General features: G+C 37.1%; 1 long non-coding RNA gene across 2 annotated transcripts; it reads left to right on the forward strand.

Annotated features, from left to right (window-relative positions):
• Positions 1–538: 538 nt before the first annotated feature.
• On the forward strand, positions 539–13,457 carry LOC135290650 (uncharacterized). Of its 2 annotated transcripts, XR_010353417.1 has the most exons (5): positions 539–638; positions 720–853; positions 5,439–5,583; positions 5,670–5,789; positions 12,606–13,457. It is a non-coding gene; the product is annotated as an uncharacterized LOC135290650 (long non-coding RNA). The 2 variants fall into 2 exon arrangements; XR_010353416.1 differs by having other exon boundaries at positions 559–853.
• Positions 13,458–17,329: the final 3,872 nt, after the last annotated feature.

Below are 17,329 nucleotides of genomic sequence, written 5' to 3' on the forward strand. Positions count from 1 at the left end.
AGAAGGAGCTCCTAGTTAGGAGCTAGGGAGATTAACATAAAATCTTTACACGAGCTAGTAGCTATTTGGCTCTTTTTACGCTATTTTTAGCCCCATGTTAGAAGCCCGGGCGGGCACTCCCGGGCAGGGGCCGGCGGGCGGGCATTCCCGGGCGGGCACTCCCGGGCTGGGGCCGGCGGGCGGGCACTCCCGGGCAGGGGCCGGCGGGCGGGCATTCCCGGGCGGGCACTCCCGGGCTGGGGCCGGCGGGCGGGCACTCCCGGGCGGGCACTCCCGGGCTGGGGCCGGCGGGCGGGCACTCCCGGGCGGGCACTCCCGGGCTGGGGCCGGCGGGCGGGCACTCCCGGGCGGGCACTCCCGGGCTGGGGCCGGCGGGCGGGCACTCCCGGGCGGGCACTCCCCGGCGGTGTGTGGCCCGCGGCGCCCGCCCGGGCGATTCCCGGCGCGGCGGCGCCACCTGGCGGCGCGGGGCGGGCGGGGCGCGGGCCGTGAGGGAGGCGCTGCCCCGGGCGCTGCCGTGGGCGCTGCCGCGGCCCGGCCCGGGACTGCCGCCCGCACCGCCCGGCCCCGGCCCTGGTCCCGGCCCTCGCCTTTTTCTTTTGCCAGAGCATTACGTCATCCTTTTTCTCCACGTGGAGGTAGCCTGGATATAGTATTTAAAGATTCGCCCCGCTGATTAAAATTCCCTGTTTCTGTTCTGTTCTGTTCTGCTTTTATAGAACAGTGCCTTCGGACCCTGAAATACGTCAAATGGGAGAGAGATTTCTGCCTGAAAGACACAACCGGCTTCATTTGCCATATTCAGTGAGCAAAAGACATACTGTTGGAACAGCATACAAAAACAGAACAAAAGGTGATTTGAGAGGTCCTTTGTTCTTTTCAGTACTAAAGGAAAGCTTTTGATAGGAAAAAATAAAATTTAAAAAAATGCCACCTGCTATCACAGGTGTCAATTCATCTTAAGCTAAGAACTGCAGCAGAACCATCTTATTTTAGTCCACGAACACAAAAGTGCTGCTGGCTGAATCAAATTTGTTTCAGTGGTAGAATGTCTTTAACAAGGTTTTCGCTATCATCATCCCTGCAGTACAGCCAGGCAGGAGCCATGATGGGCACTATGGGAGAGAGGCGATGGGTAAAGCAAACACAGCTGCATGGATTTTTTAAAATGCTAGTTTTGTAAGTTACACATATTTATTGGCATTTAAAAAAAGCAGTAAATACTGCAATTCCTTTAAGGTTTTAATAGTTATACACAAGAATTAAAGAAGAAACTAGGCCAAGTTCCCTTTCCTTAGAAACAATGTTACAGCTGGCATTTTGATATATGCATTTCTGATTTCATGGCAGCATTTTCTCAACTCATCATGCCTAATTTTTTTCTGAAGTTTAACTCAGATTCTAACTTTAACCCTTTTGACTCTAAAAATTAAATACTAGGGAGAAAAAGACAATTTTCATTTATGTTTAAAGCATTACCAATTCTAGCTCAATGCTGTACAAATTCAGTGATGGAGCGGATATTTAATGATGGTTATACAGTTATTTATATACACATATACATATGCATACATATATATAGGTATATATATATGTGCATGCATGCATGTATGTATGTATACACACATACACACACACTATGTATGTATTTCACACACCGTGGAATATCTATTTGTCCAAACAACTTTTATCTCTAGTCAGTAAGTTATAATCTACAAAATTAATCAGGGAGTGAAAGACTATAGCAGAAGTGCTAGTTTTACAGTAGTACAGTGAGCTTCTAAAAATAGATTGTATCCTTGCTCACATCAGAAAACTCCAAGACATGGTTTCTACACAGACATTCACTGATTCTTAATAGCATGTGATCTTATCACTTTATGTTATTTGAGTAACTGGAAATTCCATTTTATCCTGCAGTAAAACCAATGTAAATATATAATTATATAAGCATGTAAGTGAGGATAATGGTATTTCTTACAGATTGAAGTTTCTGGGAGCTTTTGATAGGAAAATTGCAATTATTCATTTGAATTCAGTAGAATGTTTTGTGTGGTGGATTTATCTTGATTTGAATTTGAAAAATTGACATAGTGTTTCAGGCCTTAATCAGTGCAGCTAATAATGTGGCATTAAGGCTCTTGGGCTAAATCGAATTAAGAAACTACTAAGTTTTTTTTCAAGACAACTCTTCTTATGGCCCATCCTGAAATCTTTATTTTTAGCATCAGTTTCCTTCTTTTTTTCCCAGTTATAGCTTTCCATCTGGCCTGTTTTTCTGATGAGTACCAGTAGCAAGCTGTAGCAGAGGAGATAGGTTGAAATAGTGTATCCACCAAAAAAAGTTCCAGTGAGGTTTGACCTTAATTAAGTGTCCATTGTTAAAAGGTGGTACTCTCCACCCACTATCCAATCTTGGCTTGCCTATCTTCTCTTTATCACTCTGCTTCATAGCAGCACCATTTATACACTCACTGCTAAGCTGTGGGGAGAAAACAAACTGCTTGCGTTTAAAATGACCAGACATAATATTGAATAATCCATATGAGAGAAGAAAAGCTTACTCTACTCTACTGAATCTGATTTAGCTTGTATAGTGACATATGATCTACAGCAGTCAGCTTTATCTGCTGACTTTCTGTGTGTATTTTCTAGGCCTGGTTTGCAGTTTGTTGTTAGATCCTCTATGTCCACGCAATTTACACAAAAGTTCCCTCCTCAGGACATGTCAGTGCCTTTCTCTGTTGCAACCGCAACCTTTGTAATAATGATTGCTTAAAACACACTCCAATGATGCAAGACCGCCTGGCTTTCCTGAGTGAAAGCTAAATTACATGCTGTTGGTTTGAAACACGTTTCCCTTCCTGTAGATTAGTTAGTTCTGCAATGACTGCAGTATGGCAATGTGCATGTATGTAATACAGTTTTTCAAGTAACATACAAGAAGTAAATTATGAGAAAATGTGAAACAGTAGTAAGTACCTCTTTTTTACTAACTAATTAAGTCAGTCCTTATATTTGTATTTTCTGCTTTAAAAGTTATGTTGTTACTTCTCACAATCACTGAGTCCATAGTATTGATTATTGCTGAAACATGGACATAGTGCATTTAATTTTCTCAATACCTAACATAATATTTGTGGGGGTCAATCAGAACCCAGCTTTCAGCTTGAAACTATGGGTGCCCAGTCTGTAGACCTTCACTCAGTTCAGGAGAGCAGAATTCCGCTAGCATTGCCCCCTGGGAATCAGTATGTAAATAGTTTTATCCTTATAAGGATTTGTGCTGGAATGTTCTCTGTTCTCCTTCTTGTTATTGATTAAAGGCTTGCTGCAGTGATTTCAATATTCCTAACCCTTTTTTCCTCATTGGACCCTCACCCTCTGATTCTCCTCCTAACCTACCTTATATATATTCTGTGTGCAGCCTGGCTCTTGCTTTTTGGAGTACTCCCCATATCTGCTGTTGGGGTTCTTGTTTGTTGTTTCTACGATTTATTAAAGTTTTTTTTGTCTCTGGTTACTCCATCTAGTCTATCCTTCTATTCTGTTGGCCCCGTCACTCTTGACCAATATAATCCTGAGGTGGTAGCAGACCAGGCTCCACAAGTATCACCTTATACTGTCAGTAGTTTCACAAGGCATAGAAAAGCAGAAATTATTCAATCTCAGTTCAGCAAAAGCTTCTCAAACACAAAATACACCTTTCTTGTTCCTTTTCTCATAGGCAGCTGGTGTTACTTAATTTGTTATATGAGAAGTGAGAAACGTCATATTAGTAGTTCCATGAGATTAGGTTTGTGTTCAAAGTAGTACTCAAGTAGTGCAGGGGCCCTTTTTTATTTTGTCAGTGTCTGCTTTGTAGGCTAATGGACAAAAGTATATAGAGGAAAAAAAAACACTGTCAGTTGCCTCTGCCAATTCCCTAGACAAACAATCTAGCATGAACCAGCAAAACAAGCTTAGGCAAAACACATAGAACCACAGTAGACTGAGTTTTGGGAGTGGTTTGTTGTTTTGTTTTGATTATTTTTTTGTGTTGGGTTAGGACTTTGTTTTGTTTTGTTTTTGTTTGGTTGGTTTTTTGTTGTTTTTTGGGTTTTTTTTAATGCAACCTACAAGATATAATAGAATATTGTAAAAGCCAAAACAGATTCAATACAGTAAGCAGCTGTACAGCTTTCTCCCTTATGGATTAGCTAATAATATGTTTTGTTATTTTGGGAACAAACAGGTTGTTTTCTCTTCATGTTCCTCAGATTGGCAGTGAACATACAAAGAGTACTATTATGAAGCTCAGTGGGAAGGTGGGAAAAAGAGAAAATGAATATAATTATTGTATTTAGCCCAGTAAGAGTTCATTTTTTTAAAATTACTTGGTTGTTTTTCACAATTGGACTTAATCCAGATTTTTAGTGAGTCTTGGGCTTTATGTAAATCTTCCACTTTCAAGAGTCACAGGACCACCTCTGAAAATATCTGTGTTTCAACAAAAATTGTATTTTGCAAATACAAAATGCTCCACAAATTTTTGTGCTCCCTGACCCTTCTCAAGTTAAGTTCTCTATCTATATGAGCTGCTGACAAATTCATATAATTTTCTTCAAGGTAATCTAGTTTCTCTTGTTTCTGCAGATTACGCCTGTCTTTCCCAGTATGTAAGTTCCTCGTAGATCTGAACAACTGGGAAATTTCTATAGAGTTTCACTTTCTACCTAAGATTAGAAGGAGCAAGTTAGATCTCTGATTTGAGATTATGACAGTCTTTATAACTATGAAACAAATGCTCAGAAGGGTCTGTATACACACCTTTCTACTGGAACCATAGAATTCTGTTGAAAAATAACTTCTAACACCAAGGAACAAAACTCTTCATCATGATATCTCTTGCGAGTAGTTAGTAGAGAAATCAGAGAGTAGTCAGAATAGGAAAGAAGGAACCAAATTCTATCAGCATTCATTTTCTGCCAGTCTTTGAGAAAGTGGAGTGCCCTGCAATCATACAGTACCTAATGATACTTTAAATCTTTGTCCTTAGAAAATACTACACCGTCTATTGAATCTGTGATCTGAAATGGTTGTAGCATCATGGCCATGATGCCCTTTATTGCATCTTTTCCCATTGGAATTATCATTTAAGTTCGATTTTCGTTTATGTCAGTGCTTTTTAATCCTCCTGATATCCTGCTAGCCATCATGGCAAGAGTTACATATTTTCTGCACTGTACTTTATATTTCATTTCGTATGCTGTGTGGGCAGTATAATTCTTGCATTTCATCCATAAGACTCTTTTCATTATCAACATTTTATTCTGATGGGGTTATTTTTCCTTTCTGTCTTCTACTTTTAGATTACTAGAAATAAATGTGATTGGTAATTCCCAAATTGTTGGTACTAATGATCATATGAGTTTTGATAAATATTTTTTTTCTTGAAGGTAAAACATGCTGTATCCAATGCAAATTACACTGACCTATGTTTTGTGTGCAAGATAAAAAATTGAGAAAACCAGTGACTGTAGCTCAGCTTCCCTTTTGGCATATTCATTTCAAGCAGCCAAATCTCCTTCAAGATGTGTGCAGGTAAAAGGAACAGTGACGTATCTTAGGTGCTGCATACACCAAGCTGTATAAGAGGTTGAAACTGTACTTTGTTTTTGTTTTTATAGTATGCCATGCTGTGAGGATCCTTAACCTGGAAACTCCCTCCCTTCAGTTTTCCAGATGCTTTGTAGCTCTGTATTTAGCCTAAGCAGAACACTCTTAGAATTCTGCTCTCAGATCTAAAGGTAATGAAAATATTAAGGTTTTAGTGTTTATGATGTCGTTTTCATATTTTTTCCTTTTGGATCAGTGTGTGGTTAAAAAAGCAAAACAAAATGAATTTAAAAAACTCCAGCCAACAGTATTTTAAAATAAATAAATGCAATTCCACCATTAAACCCCAAATCTGCTGTATTTATGAAAATTAGAGAGGGAGAGAGAGAGAAATGTCTTTTACAATAAAAATTGTCTCATCTAAGATAATATCATTTACCGGTCCATCAACTTAGCTGCAGCCTGGCTGATTTCTAAAAATTCAGTACTACGAAGAGAAAAGGAAAAATAAACCCTTGGCTCAGTAAAAAATTTCTGTGCTGTGGGTTTTGACAGAGTTTAAAAATAAAACCAAGACAAGGTAACTCTAGGAGGGTTTTTTTGCTGTTTAAATTGCACACTGACCCTTTAAACACTGTTCCAAACACTATAGCCTTAGGCACAGCCACAAGGCATAACCATGCCCTGTAGCTGACTTCATCATGGGTTCTCACCTCCCTGCCCAGCCAGTCCTGAAATATCTAGCAACTTTTCTTGCCCCACTTTTGATGTGCTTTCATATATCCCACCATAATGAAAAATAGTAGCGCTATTGGTAGTACTTTGTACATAATGGAATACATTGGAGAAGTGAAGGTCAAGTAAGCTTTGTTGATTTCACACCTAGAATTCAGACAACATTTTTAAAATAAGGTTTATCTCCTTATATGCCACATTCTCCACACTTCCCCCACCCGTACAAATGCCCCTCCAATTAAAACTGCACAGCTTTCTAGATGAAAAAAAAAAAATCTTGAGCTATTTATAACTCCCCGGTGAAGACATTTAAGAGCATTTTCAATCATAAAATGTATTTGCGTTAATCTAACATCTTGATATTTTAATAGTAAAGCAGAATATTTAACCAGTAAATGTAGCATTTTAAATCTGAGACAAGTCTGTTAATGACTAAAAGAAAAAAAAGAAAACTTATGCAAACCATAAATCCATTTTAAGATGGCATTATTATTTCCTCCCTGTTATTTCATTGTTTACATGGGTCTCCATCTTCATGAATTATTAAAGAAAGATATAGGGTTTAATTTTTTCATAGTATCTTATGTTTTCAAATAAAATAAAAAATTAAGGTAACATGTTTGGGCTGACCTTCTTAGTTCTGTGTCCTATCTGTAGTACACATTTATGTATTTTTAAGGCTGAAATTGATATCAGTCCCATTTCCAAAGATATTAATACACTTGGGGGAAAATAATAATCTGTTCCTAGGATTCATGTTAACCAACTGCAATTAAAAAGAGAAATCTATGACTTGACTGCCATTATATTTCAGTCTCTTGACTGCCTGAAATATAATGAGCAAGGCCTACTTAAGAATATTACAGTCACAATCTCAGAGGTTTTGTAAAATCATGATAGCAATCAGAAAAACTGTTGAAACAATGTTCTATTCTTATAACTGACTTTGCTTCTTTGGTGATGTTCACCTAAAAAGAAACAAACACACACAAAAATCCCAGAAGAAAAACTGTTATCACAGAAATTGTTGGGGAAAAATAACAATGGTCATGGCATGAAATAGAACATCTCCTTAACAGTAATTAAAGCTCTGTGGTCAACAACTTCATTACTGTTTTCTAAATTGCCTGTAACCATTCAGCTGTCTTTATTGCTTTCTGTCTTCTAATTCTTCATCTTTTTCTGGACTCCTTAAAACCAATATTATTCTGTTGGGGTCAAGCCTGGATTTTCATTGGTGACCATGCTCATTAAGGTAGGAAACCTTGTGAATATTTTCAATGTAATAATTGTCTCAGCTTGCCCAAAGAGGTTGTAAAAGAAATCCCATCACAGCCTCATTATTTTCTGGACACAGATAGCTGAACACCACAGTTCTACTCTGCAAAGGTTTGTGTGACATCAGAACTGAATTCTGCAGACTTCAGCAACTACCACTTACGTTAGTGCTTATAGCTCTTCTAAGTCTTGGAAGTGTTAATGATGTCATAAGTTAGATTTTAAAAACAGTAGTTTCTCATTGATTGCCTTTCTTTTTGATTTGTTTTTTAAGATGTTCTTCCTACCATGCTACTCTTGATGATTAATAGATTTTTTCCATTATTTGTATTTTTGCCACTGCATGTCAGACAGCTTTCTTTTACATACAAGGCATTCATTACTTCAGTAATCACACTCAAAACAGATGTTTTTTACTATCTCACAGGATTTTCAGAGATCTGTTCACTGAAACTCAAGTCCTTGTCAACCCTGATCAAAATCTACCTATAAAGTATTGTAATTCAGGTTCTTCACTGTTTCAGTTAAAATATTATAGAATATCATAGAGTCTAGTTAATATATGTCAAGATTTTTTTACTTGTCCTTGTCAAGGCTTCTTTGCTTATTTGGTTTGTGGGGGTATTTCATTTTGCAGAGAGAAAAATTTTTAAAAAGTTTATCAAAGAGAAACTTTGATACAATATATACAGATTTTATCTACACTTTGAGATATATGTGTCCACCCAAAATATTCACACTAGCCTAATTCAATAAAAATCAGTAGCTCAAGTCTGTAAAAATTGATTCATATTCTACACCAGTTTCTAAGTCCTCATGTATTTTGTTAAGACTAGCACCATTTTTCGTCTAGCTCATTGTAACAGACTTTGGGCCCACATATTGTGACAAGTTCAAGAACAGTTTGTAGTAGAAGGCACTCTTCAGGGCACCTGCCCTTCAGCCATGGGACTGGCTTGCAGACGAAGCAAGTACACAGAGCCAATACATGTTCAGCACATAGCATTGAGTGGTTTCCAGAAGTAGACACTGCCTATAATTGCAGCCATGGGCAGTGGACTTGCCATTTTGAGGGCTATCACCAAAACATAATACAGAAAAACCCTGTGTCTCCTAGCTCACGATTTAGCAGTCTTATATGTCATCATCACTCTTGTAGTTTTCCTTCTTCCCACCTACCTCACGTTCTCAGATTATGGTGTAAGAATGGGAAATACCAAAGAAGTGAAATGCACTAATCTCTGTATGTATGTGTGTGTGTGTGTGTGTGTGTGTGTGTGTGTGTGTGTGTGTGTGTGCACTCTTTGAATAAGCAAAACAAGCAGAGAAACAATTTAAAATAATGTATATGCCTCTCAGATGTTCTCAATACACTGCAGTTTCCTCCCCTTTGCTCCCCGATACTACTGTTCCATTAATTCTTAACTTTCTTGTCCTGCTGAGTTCTCTGTCTTCAAACCACAACATTGTCATTGTAATGCTGTCATGATTTTAACGCCAGCCAACCATTAAATACCACACAACTTTTCAACCCATCAGCAGGGTCAGGGAGAGAATTGGAAGAATAAACATAGAAAACTCATGGCTTGAGATAAAAGCAGTTTAATAGGTAAGGCAAAAGCTACACATTCAAACAAGATTAAACAAGGTATTAATTCACCATTTCTTATGGGCTGTCAGGTTCAGCTGTCCCCAAGAAGCCAGAGTTCCATGTCATGCATGACAGTGACTTGGTGAGACAAACACCATAACAAAATATCCCCTTTCTTCCTTTGTTCCCCACTAAGCAAGATGCAATATGGTATGGCATATTATTTTGGTAGTTGGGGTCACCTGTCCCAGCTGTGTCCCCTCCCAAGTCCTTGTGCCCCCCCAGCATACTCGCTTTCGGAGCTGTGTGAGCAGAAGAAAAGCACTTGACTCTCTGTAGGTGCTGCTCAGCAGTAACAAAAACATCCCTCTGTTATCAACACAGCTTCCAGCACACATGCACAACACAGTCCCATACCAGCCACTGTGAAGAAAATTAATTCTCTCCCAGCCAAAACTAGCACAAATACATAAATTGCTCTTCCAATAACCTGCTTTTTTTTCTTGCAATAGCATTCTCAAAAGAAAATGGAGAATTAGCCCACATTTTTCTACTTCAGAAGCTGTACTTGAATTTTAACAGAATATTATGTTTTTAATTTAAGTTCTAACTGCTACCTGAAACAGAACTTGGGTATTGCTAATTACCTCAGAACATAGACTTTAGTCCTGTTGGTATCCTTGAATTTATACTCCCATATCTCTCACAGCCTAAATTATACAGATGATACTTCAAAGATCTTTAACCCTCCTTCCCTTTATATTTCCTCTACCTTTCACCACCGTTTTGGTATTCCCATGCCTTCCCTCATCAGAAGATAAGTAATTTTTTAATATCATATTTAGTGTGCTTGTTGTATAATTATGTAATTCACCTTAAACACTAGAAAATAAAACAATGCAAAATCTATATGCAATGCTAGACCTTATTCTTGACATATCAAAGAGCCATCTAAACCATATATTCTCATACTAAATTACTCTGATGTATTACCCCCATCCTCCCCTGCCTTGATGTGTATACCACGAGGAATGATCTGTCCTTTTACAGTTTCTGTGAAGAGCTCAGCAGTTCCTGAAGGTCAGTTATGATTAAGAGAGAGAGAGGGAGGACAAAGCTGCCATTTAGAGGAGTCCTATGAATTAAAAGAAATTCTAGAAACCAGATATCTTGGTTTTAGTTTAATTTAGGTTTTGGGTTATTGATTAAACTGGAGTGGAGAGCAGAATAATGTATATACTGTGGTTTAAGTCAGGCATTCAGAAATAGGAAGGTAAAGACTACAAACCTTTATGAATTTAAAAAAAAAAAAAAGAAGAGGGGAGGATAAATCCCACTAGATTTCTTTTGAAAGATATTTTCTCTGTATAATAACAGCTTATCACTTTTTTTTTTTCATTTTGAATGAAAACAAGACTTTTAAACAATCTCATTGCTCATATAACAGTTGCTTGTTTGTTTTTCCTGAAAATGTCAAGTATTTAAAGAATTAACCTCTCCTAAAACTCTTCTTTTCTGGCTATGTGCCAGAGACTGAGACAATGTCAGCTGTCTTCTGTCTTTAGTTGCCAGTAAGTTCAACTGTAGCTAATTTTTGATGGTACAGGTGCAGCATTGAACTATCAGGAACATGTTACATAGCAGTCAGTTACAATTAAAAAAAACCCAAACCCTGTTGCCCAGTTTTCTGTGAATGAGTAAGTTTTGGATATATATGTTTCTGGTAGTAATAACAGTAATAATGGCAACAAGTACTAGCAAATAAAAATAAAGGCTTCAGAAGAACTTTTAATGGTAGATTAATAAGATACATTGAATTTGTAAAAACTGCAAGCTACACTTCTTATTAAATTCTGCATTTAATATATTTTCATTACCTCATACTCTGGCTCATGAGTCTTACCAGTTTCATGCCATCAATAACAGTTTTATAGTAATGTCCAGCTAAAAGGATGAGTGTTTGCCCAGAAGTACATCTGAGGCAATATTAACAGTAATTGTAGGCATAATAATGCATTGTACCTCCACTCATTTTTGAGTTGCACAAGCAAGCCAGCATACTTAGGATGGTTTGCTGTTCTTCAACATGCTTCTGAGACAAAAAAGACATAATATTTTGTATCCAGTTGAGAGTTCATGTCATATGTTCTTCTTTTAAGGAAGCCAGATGTACTGAAGACACCCTGAAGATCTCTTAACCTTTGTGAAAAAGCCAGCTGGGTATAGTTTGTATCTGGCCAAACTTAAATCCACATCACTACTTTTCTGTGTTCTGTGTTCTATTAACTGTCTTAATATTTTTCATGGCCAACCAGAACTTTTCTAAGTTTAGAAAGAACTACTTTTGGCTCCAAAAACAAAGACATATTTCTTTCCACTTTCTCCCATAAGAGTTATGATGTTTGTTGTATATTCATATTATTAGACAAAAAAATAACAAGCTTAGAGATAAAACTACAATACATTTATATATTACCTTAATTCCAAATTCTGTCCATAAGGAGAATTTAACTTTTTAGGTAGTTTTGTATATATTTCAACACTTTATATTTTTTGCATTTAGGTTTGTTGTATTTTTTTTATTGGTGTGCATTCAGCTATATACTAACCATATATTTGAAGTGAAATTTGGACTAAGAATTCTATTTCCATCGTAATTCAATAAGTAATTTTTAAAGGCTTAAGATACAAAAGACTTCTCTAATCAGACTGTCATGACTAAGGTTGTGTAAATTTTACTTTTAACAATGTATTAACAATATATTTCTGTAAGGAGTTTTGGGTCCACAAGATAAAAACAATCCACACTATCATGAAATTAAGAAAAAACTGCATCCATTCTTTCTGCATCTGCCTGAGGAAAATTACCATAAATTTACATATTATGTATTATATATTATTAATGTAAATTTATGTATTATCTTTTTTTATTCTTCCCTTTGAGAAAAATAAGGTAACATTGAATGATCCTGATCCCCTTTATCAGGCTAGAGGAAGATTAACCATCTAACATCTGAAGAATTTTCGTCAATTCTAGAAACACTATTTGATTCCTTTCCACCTAATTATGTATTCTTATATGAAAATAGCAGGAAAAAAAAAAATACTCTGGTAAAATAAAAGAATCCATCAGTCATCTTACTCATTGATTTTCTTATTCCTTTCTCCAGTCAATCTCCTTTCTCCATCAAATCTCTAATGACTTCTGAAGGCACTACACACACTCTTCTAAATAATTGAAGGACTTACAACAGTTTCTTCTTCTGGGTAGATGTGAGGCTGCATACTGTACAAGGCTGAACAAACAGAGATTCCTTCTTGTACAGCATGAGAGTAGACGAGTTGCCTAGAAAATGGTGACTGTGGTTTGGAGATTTATTTTCTTTTTATATTTTTTTCTCAGGACACCCATTTGTTTCTAAGAAGTGGAAGAAACTAAGAAAAGCAATTGTTAAGGCATGGAGAAAAATGGTTCTTGAAGACCAAAGTTTTGCAATTGATATTTTTGTAGAGCAGAATGACATTACTAATAGTTCTTGACTGTCTAAATCTCAATAAGCATTTGCCGAAACCAGCATGTATACAATCCTAGGAAAAGAGGATCATATTTTTCACAGATACATGTTGCTCCTTTGATGAATGGCATAGCAATTGGGTGGATCCATGTTCTTTGTGGATATCATATCCCAGTTTGCACAGGGATGTTTTGAGATCTCTTTCTTGATCTGCTCTAAACTTTGTTAAAAGGTGACTTACATAACCCAGTTTTTCCAACACATCAAAAAAAAATGCATGTTTCACTTCTCACTAGTGTTGCAATATTCATCAGTTTAACTTTTTTTGAAATTGGGGCTGGAATCTGCTTGTGTATCGCAAGAACACTACTACTGAGGAATGGCCTTCACTGTGCAGATTCAGAGTCAAGTGTATTAGTTTAGTGTACCAAATTGTTTTTACTGCAGATTATAATATTTGGTTCTCTGCCCTCCCTCCCTCACTGCACCCAACACACACCCCAGACCAATGCTACCAAGACATGCTTGTGCAGTAAATAGAATGTGTTGGTTGAAACATTTTCAGTATTTAGAAAACCTTTAGAATATGTTGCTTCTTGTTTCTACTGGTTACACCAAATGATTGTAAAACCATCACTGTGTGACTGAAAATCTCTCATGAATACAAAGGAAAAAGGAATCAAAGCAAATAAATTAGGAAAGAAATCACACACAAAACCCCCTATATATATATATATATATATATATATATATATATATATATATATAGTAAAAGTTGTATTTTATGATGCAAACTGCTTATTTATAGTGAAAAAGCTGCTGCTGAGAAATGGCATTCTAACCACATTGTTTCACAGTTAGGTATAATAATTTGCTGTGCTAAATTATTAGTTCTGCAGTTGCTGGGTTCCCCATCATTATCTTCACCACAGGAATGATACTGCAGTGTGGCCCATTAGCTTTCTGTGAGTTGTTACTTCAATAGCTCTACACACATACCTCTGATTAATGAAACAGCCTATATATATAAAAAAGTCATTTTACTGAAGTGTCTCATCAGAGATTGTGGAATGTCATAAATGTTGGCTAACTTACAACATGATGCTGAGAATGATTAAAATGATTGACATGAACACCACACTTCCAGAGCACCTCTTTCTCATTCTCAGTGATGGTACCACCTTGGCTGAGAAGAGAGAAGAGGAAATGTTCAGAAACATTAATATATTCTCCCAAGTTATCCTATATTTTCTGTGTAGATAAAACCAACTTCCCTTTTTCAGTCAATTTAAAATTAATGAATATCAGAGATATTATTTTTCACTAACAAAGGAACTAATAAATTCATACTGCAGAGTTTCTTCATTACTAGTCAGGTATTTTAATATGTCCTGCTCTAAAACACATGCAGTGCAATAATTTAGGAAAATACGGCAAATTGTGAGTTAATGGTTAGTTTCTTTTCCTTAGGAAACAAGGGTTTCTAACAAATGCCATTTAATGAGAAATCAGGTTCTGTTGTCATTCAAGCTGAAAAAACTTTTGTTACTCTAAATTTACAGGTGTGAAAAATGGTTCACCTGCATTAAAAAGAAAATCAAAAGTGTTAGTATATTTTGAAGACATGGCTAAAAATATAATAGAGACTGTCTACAGCATCCCAGCTGGCAGAAATCTGGAATAATAGTAGAGCTCAAACAATCTGGTCTATATACCTGCAGACCTCTGAGAAAAGTAAGCTAGCTACAGTAGGATCAGTCATGTAGTAACAGCTAACTTTAGAGTAACTGTAAAAAATTCTTCTGAGTCAAAGATTTCTATAAAGAATGGGCTAGCTCACATCTATCCAGGGTATATTCCACTTGGAATCACCAGATCTACTTGTCAACTGTTGTACTCTTTTCTTCTCATCTCTGCCCTGGATGGAGTGCTTTTGAGGCTTGTCCAGCTCCTTAATCATTATCACAGAAATAATATCCTATCTGGAGCAGGCACAGTGCTGTGCACTGCAGCCTGCTCCAGATAGGATATTTTTTCTCTTTAAGCAATATATTTTACCTATGCATATTTTATGAGCAGATCTGGATTTCAAGAGATGAAATCTCTTTATCCCAGAAAAAAAAGCCTAAACAATCAAACAACAACATAAACAAAAATTCTTCATGTCCCTCTAGCTGAAAAACTAGAATAGAATAAGTCTGGACTTTTTTTTTTTTTTTTGGGAGTGATGACAGAAGATATCTAGAAATTAATGTGGATGAAAAGTGAAAAAGTTCCTAATAACGTGAGTTAAGAGACTTAATGTAGTTGAAGAGGAATAAAGCTCGCTGCTGACAGATACTGATGCATACTACACGAGAGTGTAGAGAGTTCTCTACCATTTAGAGAAGTAGAACGTGGGGTTTCAGGAAATTTTTTTAGTAAAATCCTAAACAAACTGTAAGGTTTGCAACCAAGTCTTTATTTCTCTTGTAAACTTTATTATGTAACCATTTGTTGCTGTCAATAGGCAATGTTTGCTTCACATCAGCCTCAGTAATGACAGCTGCCTCTTGCTGGCAGGTCTTTGAGCTCTTGTATGGATTTTCCTGACTTTGGGAACATTCAGTCCAGCTCAGTCTAGTGCTCAGCTCCCAGAACTTACTGTACCTGTCACTGTTGTGGCTTCATGTCACACTGACTGATGATTCAAAGACATTCAAGATGCTTACATAATTAAAGGGCTAATCATTTTAAAAAGTCCTCTGACTATGATGATTTTCAAGATCTCAACACCTTCCGTCAGTAGTTTGGCTCAAAATAAGAAATCCCCAGTGACTTATCTCTACCATTTCCCAAAACATTCTTGTTTTCTCTTCTGTTCTCCCAGACAACATCATAACACCTAGTAGATTTTATTGGAAGAATAAATGAGATGAGAGTCTGGCATTACACATCTGCAAGCTGTAGTATGTGCCAGTCAGCTCAAACAGTTTTTCAAGTTCATCTCCCTCATCAGGATTTGAGGTCTGTAACAATGACAGGAAGAGAAGCAGGAGCAAGATAAAAGGGCATCAACTTCTTTGCCTTGTTGTCCTGATAAATTTGTTTCAGAAGGAATTTTGATGTAGAGATAAACAATTCAAGGTCAAGTCAGTCATAGATTTTGTATCTCCAGAAGAGTAATTCTAGTGAGGAAAGCTTCATGCATGCAGAAGGAAATCACTTCTGGCTGAATGACTTAAAAGCTTTAAAAGGTTAGAATCTAAAATTCAAGCAAATAGAGTTTATGGCATCTCTTGTATGTTTAATAAAGGAAATGGTAGATCTTTGAGAAAAACACTAGCACAAAAAGGCTACACAAATTTCGTATCTCTAAATCATTCATGGAATGTGATTCTGAAGTCCTTTAATTTATACTGGATGACCTACTCTGCTACCTAGGCATTAAATATGGGTCTCAGTCACTAGGACAAAGGTTGGTCTGGGCTAAAAGGTATAAATCCACCAGAATTAATGGAGCCTTCCAGCAGTATAAATCAGGAATACCCACCCCTGAATAAGAGCCCAAATTACACACAGGAATTCATAATCAAGAACATATTTTAACCCACTGAGATTGCAACATTTTCAAAATAGTAAAGAATGTGAAATTATGGTCTCAACTCTTCCAACTCACCAGTAGTCTGGGGGGGAAGCGGGGAGGGGTGGGAGGGGACATTGTCTTATCCATCTGACTGTCTGTGTAAAGGTTTCTCTCAGAAGGCCTGCACGGGCTACCCCCGACAAGGGGAGAGAATGACAAGGAGGATTCCGTCTTATCAGAAGGCTAAATAATTACTTTCTTATTCTATACTATATACATTGCATCTAAAGTGAATCTGCCTTGCACTCACCCTTGCTCACAACTGCACAGTCCTTGATTCTCCCGTGTCACTCTCGTGACAGTCTGACACACACAATTCTTGGCCCTGATAGGCCAATAGAGCAAAACATCCTCACTTTGGGTAAGCAATCTCTGTATTGCATTCCACTTCAGCACAGCAAGAGAGATAAGAATTATGGTTTTCCTTATTCTCTGCTTGTCTCACAGCTTCTCTCTGTTCAGAGCGCATGTGAATACCTCAGACCTCTCCCTTGCTTGATCCTCTTAATAAAGTGAACATAGTACAATCATGTTTTCTGGTGTTCCATTTTCACCTCATTGCATGTGGCTTTTCAAATGTAGATGATCTGAAGAAAAAGAAAATTACTGAGGGGCCAAGTCATCCTGTCTGGATCAGTAACACCCAGCTGGGTGATGTATAAATGTATTGTAATCAAATCTTGAAACTTGATTTAGTTAGCTTTATTATAGAATCATAGAATGGTTTGTGTTGCATTAAATCTTACAGATCATCAAATTCCAACTCCCCAGAGGTGGGCAAGGAATATTCCCATGTAATATCCTGATATAATTCAGAGTAATTTGCAAAAAAAAAAAAGTGCACTTTTGCATAAAAGCAACAGACCTAGTACTGGATGGAGATCTTTTTCAGAGAGGCCATCACAAAACTCTGGAATAAATATCAAAGTATTGTTATATTGTTACAGGACTGTGTAGTTCTACACTAGCTTTACCAGGCGTTGGGGA

Source organism: Passer domesticus, chromosome Z, assembly GCF_036417665.1.
Source record: "Passer domesticus isolate bPasDom1 chromosome Z, bPasDom1.hap1, whole genome shotgun sequence".
In the NCBI taxonomy this organism is placed as follows: domain Eukaryota; kingdom Metazoa; phylum Chordata; class Aves; order Passeriformes; family Passeridae; genus Passer; species Passer domesticus.